This window comes from Monodon monoceros, unplaced genomic scaffold (assembly GCF_005190385.1).
Source record: "Monodon monoceros isolate NGI ecotype Baffin Bay Population unplaced genomic scaffold, NGI_Narwhal_1 Super_Scaffold_11, whole genome shotgun sequence".
In the NCBI taxonomy this organism is placed as follows: domain Eukaryota; kingdom Metazoa; phylum Chordata; class Mammalia; order Artiodactyla; family Monodontidae; genus Monodon; species Monodon monoceros.
In genome coordinates, this window is record NW_021703767.1 from 7,058,458 (window position 1) to 7,075,375 (window position 16,918).

The following is a 16,918-nucleotide window of genomic DNA, read 5'->3' on the forward strand; positions in this document are numbered from 1 at the left end:
TTGATTTTCTAAATGAGGAAACTAAGCTTAGAGAGATTCGATAATTTACACGTTCATAAAGTTAATACATAGAGGACCTCGTTGGCAAAGCAAATCTGTCTCCTATCTAACCACTTCGCACCTCTGTCTTCAAAACTAACTCAAGAACATCACTCGTAATGATGTAGTGCAAAGCATCGCAAAATAAGTTCCTGCTCATTACATGTTAGTAGCCCTTATAGAATAAACAGCTTTGATGTATTGCTTATCCTGTGCCAGATCTTACATAAGTTGCCATATATTAATTTAACTCTCACTTAGATTCTGAGAGAGTTAATATGATTATTCCTGTCTTCCAGGTAAGGAAACTGATATAGCACAAGGTCTGTTTGAGTCTGTAATCCTTGCTTCTCATCTCTATAACATGAATTCACCAACTTCAGCGAGTGTCAGAATCACGTGGAAGTCTTGAAATACAGATGGCTGGGCTCCAGAGTCTCTGATTCAGTAGGTCTAGAGCAGAGCCTGGGAACCTGCATTTCTAATGAGCTGAGGCTACCAGTCTTGAGACCACACCTTGAAATCATGATCTATACTCTTCACCACTTAGAGTTATATAGAATCTGTGGGAAATTCACAAGCACGTAAACTGGGTTGCCTAAAAGTTCAGCCTCATTACTTTCAAGCAAAGGAGTGGGTCCTTCGGTGTGAGAAGGAAGAGAAAATCAATGGGGCTGAATGTCCAAATATGGTAGCTGTTGGGTGGAGTTTTCAGTTTGCCAGGAAAGGTGTCCTAGGGAATAAAAGTTCAGGTGAATTGTCTTGAAGGGAAAAGTGAGAATTTGGGAGAAAAGGAAAGCAATTGGTTTAAAATTGCTCTAAGTTTTCTTCCTTGGATGATGGATATCATCCTAGAGTTGCTTTCGGGGTTCACTGGCTAAGAACATCAGAGGCCAGAGGAAAGATCCTGGATTTTAGGGCTGAGGGAGCTGAAGCTAATAGAAGAACCTTAGCAGTTCTCTTCCTCAGGCTTCCCCTAAGTGTGTGGTATAGGTATTCCACAAATAAAGCAATTTGTGGTCCGGTAATTTGGGGAAGCTTTGCCTACAGAACCTCCAAGCACCCCACTGTCCCCACCCACTGGAGACTCACACAGCACATTTGTATATTACAGGGTCTGAGAAGTTCTACAGCAAAGAAACATGCTTAACTCTGTAAATCTGGCCTTTATCTGACATGTGGGAACACTCTGAGGAGTGCTGATCTGGTTTAAACTTTGCACTTTATATCTGGGGAAAAATAGGATCACAAAGGTTGAGAGTGATTTTTTCAAGGTCACTGAGCCAGTGGCAGGAGTAGGGATGGAAACAGGCTTTATGAATCTTAGTTCATTTGATGGGCAGATATCTTTCTCTGTGGTCATGAAATACCTTGAGATGAACTATCCATATCCCTGGACCCTGAAGACAGGACATCATATAATAAAAGGCTTGCAGCTCCAGCATCACTTACTAATGTTAATCAGAAATCCCAGCTCTTGGGTCCCACACTCGAGCCACTGAATCAGAACCAGTGTCTTAAAAACACCCAACTTCCTAAAGGATTATGTGGCTGGAGGTTGTAAGTGATGGCTTGGAGAACTGACAAAGTCTTTCTTTCGCCTTATTATACATTGGAAAAGCAACAAGTACTGCTTTAAAGACAAATCCCACATTTTACATTGCATGTGAGCATCTAATGATCCAATTTCCCTCTGTGGTCGAATATTTAGCCTTTTTCCTATGTTTCCATTTCATTATTATTGTTTCAAATTCCATAAGTAAGTAAAAAAATCCTTTGGTTTGCATAGTTATACCCTTTACTCCTCAATGTAGATTCATTAAAAATTTTTTTCATTCCATAGAACATCAGGTTTTCTCTGGGCAAAGACAAGTTTAAACAGATAGTGGGTTCACTAGGAGACTCATTTCCCATTTTCCATGGCAAAGAATCCGAGCACTGGAACAGGGTATCATTTGCTGAATATTTTTGTAAAGACAGTTCAATTTCAGGCCCTTTATTTGGGAGAGAGTTGGCTAACCCAAATAAAACATTTTACATCTGTCTGTTGTTACGAGTGACCAACTTCAGCTGAACATCATTACTTAATAACAGCTAACTTTCCTATAGAGTAAGAATACACAGCAGCTGAAGAGCAAATGGAAATTTCCTTTGGTTTACCACCCTTGGTCTCTCCGTGCTCCAACATGTGAATAACTTGGGTAATAAGCATATACTCCCCTCTAATCACAGCATGGCTTGGACATGCATTGTTGTAAGATGACTGGTAAAACAGGAAAATTTATGTCTGAGTGGAGAAAAAAAACAAGGCGGGTTGGCCTGCGATAGCCTCCCTGATGCACTGCCCCCAATTTTCTCTTTAGGGAAGAGATTTAACTAGCTCATGGAATCTTACTTACTATTCTAGTCTGGATTAGTTCAAATGTAACACAGAGAAGATGGCTCCACATTGTTCCCTTTAGATAAGGAGATGAAAATGTAGAGCATCTGGGTTTGTCTGATCATAACCCGGAAGCTGGAAATAATTCAGAACGGAAGGCATCTATTTTTGCAGATGGTACTTGTACAGAAACAAGTATTTTATTTAGTATATTCTATTTAATGAAACTTCAAACTGGGCATAGTCAGAGCACTAAAAGACGAAGAAAAAAACGGAAAGCAAGCAAGCAAGTTTGTGTTCTCAAACCTGCATCTCTGTCCTTCAAAAGTTGCTTGAGGCGAGATCACTGCATTTTTACACTGCATCATTATATAATTTGCAACACTCAGATTGATTTTTCCCTAAATAAGTCTCATTCACTAAGACATTGAACCCGCCGCCTTTAACCACTCACATCTATCTTTCTTTGTCTCACATTTATAATATTTTTTACTATGGTGAAGGAATAGAAACATAGAAAGCATATCACATTATAAATATACATACCGACTTCAGGCCGGTTTGTTTTCTGGCTTCATGCTGACTACTTATTCTTCTGTTAAAAATAAATTTGGAATTGTTGGCCTCGATCAGTTGATGATTAATGGGCTTTGGTGTGATTCACCTGGATGCGAGGGTGACATTCTCCTCCTCGGTGATGTCTATGCTCCTTATTTTCATGATTGGAATCTCATCCCAGACAAAGGAAATTATGATGTTTGCTTGATTTGGAACCAAAATACTTAACAATGGGATGAGTGTCAAAAGGTTTTGAAATTCAGTTTCACTGTCAGTCTAAACTTTGACCATATTTCTCTGATACAGAAACTGAATTATCACAGGACCTCGGGGGACACAGTTAACACCAAAATTCTTGGAAGGTGGTAAATGTACTTTAAGGACTGGTAATATTTCTGAGTTGTCTGCTTGTCCCAAAGTTGAAAACACAGGTGTTTGTGATCACTGGGGGATAATAAGAAAATTTCAACTTCAAAATATCTTCACATTTAATCAAAGTCTGAGACCTTTGGCAGCTAACTAATCTCCAACAGTAAAAACTGTAAGAAAACACTTTCTAACAATCTGTAGTTAATTAGTTGGGGGATACTGGCCCAATTTTGGTGTTTTTAGGGTTGCCAGGTAAAATACAAGATGTTGAGTTAAAACAGAATTTCAGGTGGACAACAAATAATTTTTAGTTTAAGTATGTCCCATGCAATACTTGATATATACGTATTCTCAAAATCAGTCATTGTTTATTTGAAATCCATATATATGTACCACATAGATATAGTACAAAGGAGTCCCATATTTTTATTTGCTAAACTTGGCATCCCTAGGGAAGAGCAGATCGATGCTCAACAGTAGTTCAGAAGGTCAAAACACTCAAAGACAAGGTTCAATATACAGACAACTTTCTTAGAAGAACAGCAATCCGGATTTTCCCAGTACTAGGACTCCTGGAAACAATTCTAACCATTATGGGTTGAAAGCTTTTTCACGTATGGTACATCAGAGGGTGTCAGGAAGTCTAATAAGTCTAGTAAGCTGGTCTCATTTTTAATATTTTAGCTCAGGGATTCTTTTTTTAAGTTTGTTTTATTAAAGTATAGTTGATTTACAATATTATGGTAATTTCTTCTGTACAGCAAAGTGATTCACACACACACACACACATATATATATACACACATTGTATACGTATATATATATATATATACATTCTTTTTCATATTCTTTTCCATTATGGTTTATCACAGGATACTGAATACAGTTTACCGCGCTGTACAGTAGGACCTCACTGTTTATAAGTTCTACACATAATAGTTTGCATCTGCTAATCTCAAACTCCCACTCCATCCCTCCCCCACCCCCTTCCCACTTGGCAACCACAAGTCTGTTCTCTGTGTAGCTCAGGGATTTTTAACCATCTTTGTGTTATAGCTCTTTTTGGCAGACAGGTAAGACCTAAGATTGCTTTCTCAGAATGTGTTTAAATAGATAAGAATAAAATAAATATGACTACAAAAGACGCCGATAATATTAAAATGCACTCATTAAAATATTTTTAAAACAAAATTGTGCTCTGTTTTCAAGTATTAATTAAGAAGAGCTAGCGTCTTGAAAGGGTGGTGAGCAGAAATGTTATTTCAAAATCTCTGAAGCAACTACATGTTGAAATACTGTGACTTCTACTATGACACAGTCACAGTTGGGGCTAAAATGATGGTGGTGTGTTACACATTCATAGTAAAAAAAAAAAAAAGCCTAATAGGTGATTGAGAATCAACAATTCCTCTTCCCCCACCCCTCCCCACCATCCTAGGACATGGACACTCCTGATTCTACCCCGAACCTCTCCAGGCTCTGTGCACCTGTGTGTAAACCCTGCTGTGAGTAAGGCTTCTACATACAGTAATTCTGATAACGTCACAGAAATCGGGCCAACCTACTGAATCCTTCTTGGTTGATTTCCCTACAAACACTCCCTTGCCACTGATAACAAAGATGCTGTTACTTCTGGAAGAGTAGTTGAGATATTTCACAGAATTGCAATTAACTCCCTTTCCACTAGGACACCACTGGGGGCACTAGTGTTGGCAGTCACCACTCCCTTGGTGTTCATGTCATTGGAGCAATGATACCCATGGGGAGACAGTCCAACACGCCCTCCTCTGGACATGATGGTACAGTTTCTTACATGGAAACAAAGGAGGAAATAGCAGCTCAGGTACACACGTAATTCTCTGTCTTCACAGACTCATGGGCTGCATTTCTCAGAGCTGTGAACCTGGATTTTTACAGTTAAGACACTATTTGGTTGCATGCAACTTTGTATTACCATGATTTCATCGTATCTCTTACCAGGAAAAAGAAAGCATACTCATCTACAGAGTAATGCAGACAACAGCTCCCTTTATAAGTCCTCCAGCAGCCTCTACTGCTGACAGGATAAATCCTCATCCCCTTTGCAAAGCAAAAGGCCCTTCTAAGCCCTGGCTCTCGTACCCTCTCCATCTTTGTTGCCTCCAGGATTTAGCCTGGTGTGTACTTACCTTTTCCCGACTGCTCAATGTGTTCATGGCTCCATGACCAGCAGCTGCTCCTTCCTGAGGGTGCTTGTCCTGCTGTTTCCTTCTCCGTCAAATTCCACCTGTTCTTCAAAGGGCAGGTTGAATATTACCTCCTCTGAACTTAAAAAAAAAAAAAATTAAACACTTCTTCAGAGGCAGTGTAGTGTAAAGGTTAAGAGTACAGTGTTCTGCTTCTGTTACGAATTGCTGTGTGACTTTCAACTACTTACTTAACTCCTCTGAGATTCAGTTTCATCCTCTGCAAACTAGTGCTAATAATCATGCCCACTCATAGGGTGGTGTGAGGTTAAAACATATAAAGCACCATAAAACTCTGCCTGTTCACACTAATAATTATATAAGAGTTAGCTGTTATTGTTATGTGTTTACAATAAACAAAACACACAAAATATGACTTACCCAAAGGAAATTTACCACAGATGACAGAAAGTTCTTAGAAGTCAATAAATTACTGTTTTTCCCCCCAAACAGTAACATTTATAAGTAAACAATTCAAAAAGAAAAGGTAAAAAATCTTGAAGATATTTCAACAATTATTCATTCATTTGTATACCAAAAGTTTACTGAGCACCTACTATGTGCTGCAGTATGCAGGGGCCTGCAGATCCAGCAGGGAGAAAGACTGACTTGGTCCTCACTTTCATGTAGTTTACAATAGATCAGGGAAGAGAGGTATTTAATAAATCATTAGAATAGAACATGGGGTGTACAACATGTCCTAGCCTGGGGTTCCAGGAAGACGTCCTTGGGGAGGTGGCATTAAGGTGGAGACATAAAGAAGGACGAGCACTTGGCAGGTAAGGAGGCAGCCTGGGAGAGAGATGAGTGTTCTGGGCACAGGGCTACATGGCATTTGCAAAGGCCTGGAGCTTGCCTTCTGGGACGTGAGGAAGGGTATTGAGTTGGGGAGCGTAGAGGGGGTGGAACAGGAGCTTAGGGCTGAGCCACACTATGTAGGGCTCTGTGGGGCCCTTGAACACCACCAGCACCATCTTAGCTGAATGAGCAGCATCTTGGAGTTTCAGTCAAGGAAGAGGTAGGATCAGACTTGCCTTTTCAAGTCATGTTCTGTGACATGACACGGGGAATGGATTGGAAAGAGGCAAACGTAGATGCTGGAAGTCGGGCTATCAGGTGCTTTCAGTAATACAAGCTAAAATTAGGGATGCGCAGACAAGGGCTGAGAGGGGCCAGGGGCTCTGAGTTTCACGTTCCAGACAGAGTCAGTAGGCGGCTCTGACAGGTGCGTGGGGCGTGGGTGGAGAGGCAGACGGGGTCTCAGAGATGACTCCTGACTTTCTGGCATGAAAAAGAGGTGGATTGGATGTGGGTATGTTACTGAATCCAAGGACACTGGAACTTCCTCTGTAGCTAACACCCACTCATCCGTTATCAGACACCCACGCTGTTAGAATGTCTTAATGTTATATCAGTGTGGAACTCACTCTGGTACATAATCCCAATACTGAAACAGGATCCAAGTTTGGGGGTGAGGTTCGAGGGAATGCACTAGGGCTGCCTCAGATGTGATCTGGGGTCTGTGCTGTTGGGTCTGATGTTCAAAAGAGAGGGCTGGGCAGGAGGGATGACTTTACTGTTTAAGTCTACAAATAGAAAGTGAAATATGTAAGTGAATGAGATTCTCCTAGACGTAGGGTGTGGGAGAAGCAGCCCCAGACTGAGTCGTGGGCAGCCCCAAGGCCAGGCAGAGCAGGAGACATTGGCAAATGAGAGTAAGAAGGAGCCAGGGGTCCAAGAAACACAGCTTTTCACTGATCAGATAATCAGAGGTTTTAAAAGACACGTCAACATTCTGTATCCACAAGCATGCAGAGGCGAATGGCTTCATACATGGCCTCCGATAGAGTAATTTGGCCAAGCTGTTTTGGAGGCAATTTGACAATGTATAACTAAAGTTTAAAACTGTTTATTATTCATAATCTTTGACCCAGTAAATGTACTTCTAGGAACTAATAAGAAATATGCATCAGGATTATGTGTAAGAGCGTTCTCTGCGTTAGTTGTAATGTTAAAACCTCCAAACCAACCTGGATCATCAATAATATAGAAATGATTTAAAATGTACAAAATATTTATAAGCTGAAATATTATGTGGTCTTTAAGTCACGGCAACGTGCTAAAATGTTAAATTTTAAAAAGGCATTAAGGGGGGCTTCCCTGGCGGTCCAGTGTTTAAGACTTGGCGCTTCCACTGCAGGGGGCGCGGGTTCGATCCCTGGTCAGGGAAATAAGATCCCACCTGCTGCGTGGCATGGCCACCCCCCCAGCTTCAGCGCTATTTTCAGGTGAGAGATCCAATTTTTGGGGGGTGAAATTTGGAACGGCATTATGTAAAGCTGAAAAGGCAAGATAAGTGCTCGGCTTTTCTCTCACTAGATAAGATTAAAATGAAATGTCTCTAAAATGTTAACAGCAGTTACCTCTTCAAAGGAAAACAAAATTAGTAAGGTTTTTTAAAACCAGACTTTCCATTTTTATGCAGTTAATCTGAAAATTCAATTTCCCTAGCACAAACCTTTCCCAAACATTCCAGATTTTACTGTAAATGAGAAGTACTTACTGTGCTCTGCTGAGAAACTTTCCACACACTGTCGTGGCCAAACCATATGAAATAACTTACTCTCAGAGTCGTTCGATTTTACAAACCCAAGAGCCTACTGTTCAGTAAGCGTTCAGGGTTATTATTTCATGTCAATTTAAATTATTTCATTTAACTGACTGAGTTAGAAGAGTTTGCACTTCACCCAAGAGGAACGCTGATAAAGCAGGTTTCCTGCCCAATGCCTTTGCTCAGGGAGGTCCCTTTACCCCCAAGTTCCTTCTCTGTGCCCTGTGCCTGGCAAACTCCTATTCATCCCTTAAGGCCCAACTCAAATGTCACCTCCTTCAGCTTCCAGAGGAAGCTCGTCTTACTCCTCTCTTCTGCCTTTTGCAAGTTGTCCACACTGCATGATAAGACTTATGTATTGCTGTAATGATTTGTTGTGAAGCTTCTTTTTCTCCTTAAACCAGGCTCTGTGGGGTGATCAATTTGTCTTTTAACCCCAATGCCAACACAAGGCCTGCTACACGGTAAGAAAGAAACAGGGTGGTCAGAGATGCTGTTCACATGAACACAGAGCCATCCAGATTTAGTAACTGATGTCACCCATTTAAATGATGATGTTCTAGGTCAGAGGGGAAGCTAGTCCAAAGCTAGATGCGTCAGAGAGGATACCAAATACGTTACTGACTTGAATGACTAAACTAAAAAACAAAGATTTAGACTTCCTATTTTGATTCATAGCCCAAAGAACATCCTACAACATCTTACTTTGAAGAGAAAAATGGGTTTTACATTTCTCAACCTGATGAAATTGATAAACACTAAATATAAATGTGTATGCTGGGGATATGGCTTTACCTATGGGTGGCATACATATATTCAATTTAGCCCAACAAATTACTTTCTATGTGTGTTTTGTGTTCCCTGAGGCCTTAAGAACCCTGACCATCATATATAAAGTGTTCTAAGATTCCTTTTAGCTCTCTATTTGCTTTCTTAGAACAGGGATCTCCAAAGTATTGCACCCCAATAACCTAAGAGGGTACAATAAGAAAGTAATAGAACTATTCACATTTAGCTTCTGCTTCATCCTTTTAAATGTTTGCATTTTGTGCATATTTTAAAATGTACATCATATATTAGTAAAGGACAAAAAATTTATATATGATGCACGTATGTCCCAAAGTGTTCGTGTGTGTGTGTGTGTGTGCGTGCACGCGCAGAGAGGGACTGTACATTTTTTAATCCACTGCTCTAGACTAGTGTTTATTAAACTTTAATGTGCAGACAGGTTCCCTGGGGATTGTGTTAAAATGCAGATTCTGATTTAGAAGATCTGGACTGAGGTCTGAGAATCAGCACTTCTAGAAAACTCCCAGGTGATGTGATGCTGAGGCTGGAGGTGGCTACACTTTGGATTGCAATCAGCCTTTTGCAGCCCTGGTTCTTCATCTGAACTGCACAGCATGGAACACAGAAGGTGGTTCCAATAACTGTTTATTTGTGACTCCCACAGATAGCTATAACTAGCACTGCTCGAGAGCAGAGGAGAGAAGGTAACTCATTCCAAGCAAAGGAAGCTGTGGGGACATGAAGCCTGACTTCTCTCACAGAGAAAGGGGCCTCCAAGGAGCATGCTGGCACATGGCTTTACCTGTGTGAGAAAGTTCAAGGGCACTAGCCAACTTCATTAAAACAAACAAACAAACCAAAAAACCCCACTGTTTATAAATCACCGTACAGTCTTACAAAACAGTCCTGGAGTCAGCAATTCTTTTCCAGTGTTTGGCTTCTATCTGAGAACTTCCTTTACAAGAAGCATTGCTGGAAACCAAGGTCTTGACCACTTCTAATGGTCGAAGATCCTGGGGTGCTAATGTTAAGTGGCAGAGCGCTAAGTCCGGAGTTTCTGACTAATAATGGCAAAATCCAGACACCCTCACCCTAATGGGACCCTGATGTTGGGAGTCAGTGAGTTACAAATGCTCTCTGTCCAAAAGAAGAGAAGAAAAAAAACACATACATATAGCCCCCAATGAATATTTGTGAGTGAATATACACACTCACACATACACACACATTTTTGACAAAGAAAATGATTCTCTTAATTTGCAAAGTCTACCCAGCAATTCACGTTTGTGTGTCCCATAGAACTTTCGAAAGACAACTTTGGTCTAATTTGAACCATATGCCTTAGCTTAATTTCTGAGCTGGTTTACTATGGAATAGTGGTTACAAATGCGTTTTTGAATATCTAACAGCTTTTCCACTGCGTAACTGGTGTCAACAAAAAGTGGCGTATAACTGAATTAGAAAGACGCTTCTTCTGACTCTAGGTCTGCTCTCCACACAAATGTAAGGCAGCCCAACAGGACTCAGCCTCTAACCACCTCAACACCTAAGGGCACATGTTCAAGATTAACAAAGAAAATGGAGACAAGAGGATGGACGAGGAAATTCCAAGAGGCCTTTAAGTTGTCCGCTTGAGATGAGCTGGCCCCTGAATTTAGACTTCTTGGTCAATTCTTAATGTTTTATCCTGGATCTATCTTCAGCACTATTTTCAGGTGAGAGATCCAATTTTGGGGGGATGAAATTGAGAACGGGATCATGGTTGAAAGACCTGGGCACGACCCTCTTGTTTGTTCTGTGTGCCATCCTTTGTTTCCTCTTGATCATTGATGATAAAGGTCATGAAATGAAAAAGGCCGAAACGCCCCTCTTTGGGTTGTGGGGAGAGACAAGGTGTATATCTTGTATCACAATGCCAAACTTGGGGGAACAGAATGGATGGCTATGGAGAAGAGCTTTAAGAAGGAAGGAAATGATGCTTTGCCTCCGTGCCTTTGGTGGCTATGTGATGACTCTTCAACCCAGGGGAATAGTCCTCTGTCACCACTCTGCTCCATCAGCGCAGCCAGTGGGCAGGTGGGCACATTCCTCACCTACTTGACACTTCTGTAGCATTTCAGACTGTTGCTACAGTCTTCTCCCTACTTCTCCCTACTTTTCTGGCCCTTTTTCAGTTTTATTTTAGACTCCTCCTCTTCCATCAGCTCCTTAAAATGATATTTCCCCCATGGCCCCATACTCCAAATCATTTTCTTCTCACTAAACACACTCCCGTATCCACTCCCATGGCTTGAGATGCCACCTTTATTGTTCAGGAAGCCCAGACCTTGCATCTCCATCCCAGGTCTCCCTCTCCCCTGCAAGAACATCACTGTAAGTCAAGAAATGATTCTGTTGTCCCATTTGTTTGACCACAGCTTAGCTTCATTATCCACTGTCTAGGTCAGCTCCCCTGCTCCTGTAGACCCTCAGGCTCTGAAAGATACTGAATTACTCCTAGTTTATCTCTATATCCCTTGAAGCTGTCGCCTCTCCCTTCCCACTTCTACTTCCTTGGTTTAGATGCACATCCTTTCTTCAGTGATTCCAGCAAGTTGCCCTCCCTCTAAAGCATCCCCCATAGTGCAGCCTCTGTGATCTCCCTAAATACTCCTCAGCTGCCCAGCCCAGTGAGCCCTTATTATCTACAGACCAAAGCCTCAGCTCCTGACCTTGTGAACATGGTATGTGAGACCTTCAGGAACTGGCCCCGCCTATATTTTAGCCTTGACACCAGCCATTCTGCAGCCTGCTCCGGTGATGAATGACTTTCAGTGGCCCAAATGGGTTGGTCCTCTATTGATTGATTCAATGCACTGAAATATACCAAAGCCATCTGCTGGAAGCCCTCTTCCTTTCTTTCCCTGCTTTCTCATATCTATTTTTTGAGACATTGCCCATTCTAGGTAGGTGCTTTCTCTGCTTGTTCTCACGGGTTAGGCGCTTTCCCTATGGTTCTATCTCCCAGAATATTTATCTCAGTGTAGTTGAGTTGTTTACTTGTATATATCTAATTGCAATAATAATTATCAAACTAACAGCTACCAGTAGTGGAGAACATAGGTGATCAGCATTGTGTTGGTAGTTCATATACTTGAACTCCAAACTTCAGAGGAACATTGGTCAAAATAAGTAAATGGAGGCTCAGATAAGTTAGAGAGTGTGCCTAAGGTCACACACCTAGTCAGCAGTGGTGACAACGTTTAGATCTTAGTCTGTCTGACTCAAAAGCCAGCTCTCTATCCATCATACCCCACTGCCTCTCATTGGAATGTGAGCTCCCATATATTATCTGGTTTATGCTGGTGCCTAGGTTCTAGCAGGGGCTTCATGTTTGTGAATGTATGAATAAGTGAATGCATGAATGGAAGCAAAGGGAGCTTGGACTCTTCCAGTTTTGGAAAAGCAGTCTGGGGTCTCCAAAGAAAATCTCCTACATACTGGTTGTATTGATGAGCTAAGTTGAGGGAAAATCACTTTGACTCAGTCTCCTGTAGCACACGCGGCTGCTTACCAATGGAAGACATGGATGGTATCGTGCCTACAAAGTCAGTGTTCCCTGGAGGTACATTGTGCTGTGCTGCCTACAACCCTTACTCCAAACTGCTCCTCTTCCTGTATCATTTATTTCTGTGAGTGGCTCCACTGTCACTCAACCCAGATGCTGGAGTCTGCTTCCCCTCCCCCTTCCTTCATGACCACAGCCACATGTCATCCAGTTTTATCTCCCGAATAACTTTTGTTTCCACCCCCTGCTCCCCTGCGCTTTTATGGCTTCACCCTGATCACTCCCTGGCCCCTCCTTACCCCTCTCCACTCTGACCCTTTTAAGAGCCAATCTCTCTAACCGCAAATATAACCTTTCAAAAATTAGAACTTGTCCGTGTCGGTTCCCTGTGCCAACCCTCAAATCGTTCTTCAGTTCTCATGTGATAAAGTCTATACACTGTTTACCCAACGTCCAAGACTTCTGGCTACCATGTTGGTCACATCTCTGGATGTTCTCTCCACCATCCACGCTTCAACAATACCAAGCAGCTTCCACCTCTCCACACACTGTGCGCTGCCCCACAGTTTTCTACCTGCTTTTGCCCCCAATGTCTCCCTTGCCTGAAAACCCCATCCTAGAACCAGATCCCTCAATTGTCCCCGTGGTTCTTCCCTTGGCTCACTCCTCCCCTGCATCTTCATTTAAGGTCCTGCCTCTCCTTTACCATTATAAACGGTAATATCAATACACTCACCACAGTATGATTTTCTCTTCATGTTTCTTCTTCCCTTTATAGATGGCTAGTTCTTTGAGGACAGGGATTAGGCCACGTTCATCTTTGTACCCACAGTAACACAGCCCCTGGCATATAGTAGATGTTCAAACAAAAAAATAATAACTCATACTCATGACTCTATAAATGAGTCATCGAATAAATAGATTAATATTCAATCCATAAATTAAAGAATGAATAAATGTCAAAGACATGGCCAAAAACATGTGAGGAGTTTCAACGCATTTATCATGACATGTGAAGTTTTCTAAACGGCTTCTTTTTGAAATGATTTATATTTGCACATTGTTGTATCTCTGTGGGAAATGAGTTTCCACAATGTTGAAATCCTCTGGATTAGGAAACACTTCCTTTTATCTCTCCTGACTCAGACGCTCCCGGAAACTGGGCTAACCCTTTCAGCTCACTCAGCTGATGACTCTTATCCTCTGGTTCACTAGTGTCCTCAAAGTACTTGGATGTTCAGAGATGGCTTTCTCCCCGAGAACAGTTTACTTCTTAGGGTATGATTAATTGCTTGAAGGATTAGAGGTTTCCACTGGAGAAGCACAATTACTTTCACATGTGCATTTGTCCTTCACTTGTTAGCCCCACCCCAATCAGCCTGGAAATTATTGCAGGGCCCTATTCATCTTCATTTATTTGGTGGCCATTTTTGCAGCTTTCTCAGCAATATCTTTAAGAGGCCCAAAGACAACATGGAGACCATGGCAAGTTCAACAGGGAAGGAGGAAGTCTCATGGATCTGTAGGGTGGACAGGTGTTTCTTCTAATCCCCCCACCCCCAGTTCTTCCCATCAGCCATCAAACCATCCCATTTGATCTCTAGGATTTGCTTATTAAAATCAAAGGTGTTAAGTATTATTTTGGACAGACCATTACCACCTTCTTGTCATTAGAGAATTGGACCTAGTTTCTAGTAAGATATTATTATTACCATTTAAAATAAACTGTGGAATGGATGGTTGACAGAAATTGTAGAACTCACACATAGCTTAGGACTGAAAACGATGATGTAACTCCAGTGGGACACCCTCCACCCTGGGCAGGCACTGAACTATGGCACTACTCCCTTGAAGCTGACACTATTTCCCAATGACTCCTAATCACCAACATATTACTCATTCACTCATTTACTCACTCACTCATTCATTGATTCAGTAAACATTTAACACTATTGTAAGAGAAATGTGGTCTTTGCAATACATAAAGGTGAATGATGCATGGTACTTGCCCTCAAACATATACCGATGACATATACATAAATTGTTATTGCACCAGGAAGAATAGAGCCTTTTATGCCTAAACACTATCTCATGGACACTTCCATATTGCTATTATAAAACTTATGATATTTGTTGGTTCATGTGTTTCTCTTATCCCACAAGACGGGCAGCTATGTGAAGACAGGGACCTTATCTTATTCTAACACTCTGCATTGTCCTTATCTAACACAGAGTCTTCCCTGCTGACATGAATGAATGTAATATATGAAACTGTACTAACAATTTCCAGGAAAAGGATTGATTCTTTCCAGTTGGAAGAAAATCAGAAGTCTTCATGCATTTTCTATAGGAAGAAGAATAGAGCAAAGAGAACTGCTTTCAAGGGGAATTGCTCAGGCAAAAGTATGGGGTGTTGGTAAAGTACTTTGCTAAGTACACTCATTTGATTGCATCAAAGGGTATATCACTGATTCTCAACTATGGCTGCATGTAAAAAGCACCTGGGGAAATTTTAAAATTCCCTAATACCTTGGCTCTACCATAGATCACTTGAATCAGAATCTCTCAAGGAGGTGGCTGAGTGGGAGACATATGAGAAGGAGACGGAGTTTGGGTACTTTCTCCAAGCTCCCCATTTGCTTCTAATGTGTATCCATGGTTGAGCATCACTGTAGTACCTGTAGAAAGGTAGTATGAGGCCAGATTGGAAGCTATACTGGCAATAGATTTTAAAAGGCCATGGAGAGATAGCTTCAAGATGGCGGAGGAGTAAGATGCGGATATCACCTTCCTCCCCACAAATACATTGGAACTACATCTACACGTGGAACAACTCCTACAGAACACCTACTGAAAGCTGGCAGAGGACCTCAGACCTCCCAAAAGGCAAGAAACTCCCCACGTACCTGGGTAGGGCAAAAGAAGAAAGAAAAAACAGAGACAAAAGAATAGGGACGACACCTGCACCAGTGGGAGGGAGCTGTGAAGGAGGAAAGGTTTCCACACACTAGGAAGCCCCTTCGCGAGCGGAGACTGCGGGTGGCAGAGGGGGAAAGCTTAGGAGTCGCAGTGGAGAGCACAGCCACAGGGGTGTGGAGGGCAAAGAGGATGGGTGCCGACTGGCACTCACCAGCCCGAGAGGCTTGTCTGCTCACCCGCCGGGGCAGGCGGGGCTGGGAGCTGAGGCTCGGGCTTCGGTCCGAGCGCAGGGAGAGGACTGGGGTTGGTGGCGTGAACACAGCCTGCAGGGGGTTAGTGCACCACGGCTAGCCAGGAGGGAGTCCGGGGAAAATTCTGGACCTGCCAAAGAGGCGAGAGACCCATTGTTTCGGGGTGCATGAGGAGAGGGGATTAAGAGCACCTCCTAAACTGGAGCTCCAGAGCTCCAGGCGCGAGCCGCGGCTAACAGCGCGGACCCCAGAGACGGGCATGAGACACTAAGGCTGCTGCTGCCACCACCAAGAAGCCTGTGTGCGAGCACAGGTCACCATCCACACCTCCCTTCCGGGGAGCCTGTGCAGCCTGCCACTGCCAGGGTCCCGGGATCCAGGGACAACTTCCCTGGGAGAACTCACGGCGCGCCTCAGGCTGGTGTAATGTCCCGCCGGCCGCTGCCACCGTAGGCTCGCCCCGCATCCGTGTCCCTCCCTCCCTCTGGCCTCAGTGAGCCAGAATCCCCGAATCAGCAGCTCCTTTAACCCCATCCTGTCTGAGCGGAAACAGACGCCCTCAGGTGACCTACACACAGAGGTGGGGCCACACCCAAAGCTGAGCTCCGGAGCTGTGCGAACAAAGAAGAGACGGGAAATCTCTCCCACAGCCTCAGGAACAGCGGATTACATCTCCACAATCAACGTGATTTACCTCCATCTGTGGAATACATGAATACACAAGGAATCAGCTCAAAATTGAGGCAGTGGACTTTGGGAGCAACTGTAGACTTGGGGTTTGCTTTCTGCATCTAATTTGCTTTTGGTTTTATGTTTATCTTAGTTTAGTGTTTAGAGCTTATTGTCATTGGTAGATGTGTTTACTGATTTGGATGCTCTCTTCCTTATACATATATATATTTTTTTGCTTTTTCTCCTTTTGTGACTGTGTATGTGTATGCTCCTTTGTGTGATTTTCTCTGTATGGCTTTGCTTTTACCATTTGTCCTAGGGTCCTGTCTGTCCGTTTTCTTTTTTTTTTAATATAGTTTTTACTGCTTGTTACAATTGGTGGATTTGTTTTTTGGATTGGTTGCTCTCTTCTTTCTTCCTTTCTGTCTTTTATTACTTTTTTAATTTTTAAAATTTTAATAACATATTTTTTATTTTTCTTTCTTTCTTTCTTTCTTTCTTTCTATCTTTCTTTCTTTCTTTCTTTCTTTCTTTCTTTCTTTCTTTCTTTCTTTCTTT

General features: G+C 42.4%; 1 protein-coding gene across 3 annotated transcripts in view; it reads right to left on the reverse strand.

Moving 5' to 3' along the window:
• The window catches only part of KCNJ15 (potassium voltage-gated channel subfamily J member 15), a 52,748-nt gene that overhangs the window by 12,327 nt on the left and 23,503 nt on the right, over window positions 1–16,918 (reverse strand). For 2 of the 3 annotated variants that reach the window (XM_029215433.1, XM_029215434.1), the window contains one exon: window positions 5,515–5,652. The gene's annotated coding sequence lies outside the window, so the exon portion shown is untranslated. The remainder of the gene's footprint in view (window positions 1–5,514; window positions 5,653–16,918) is intronic. The other variant, XM_029215435.1, reaches the window with a different exon arrangement.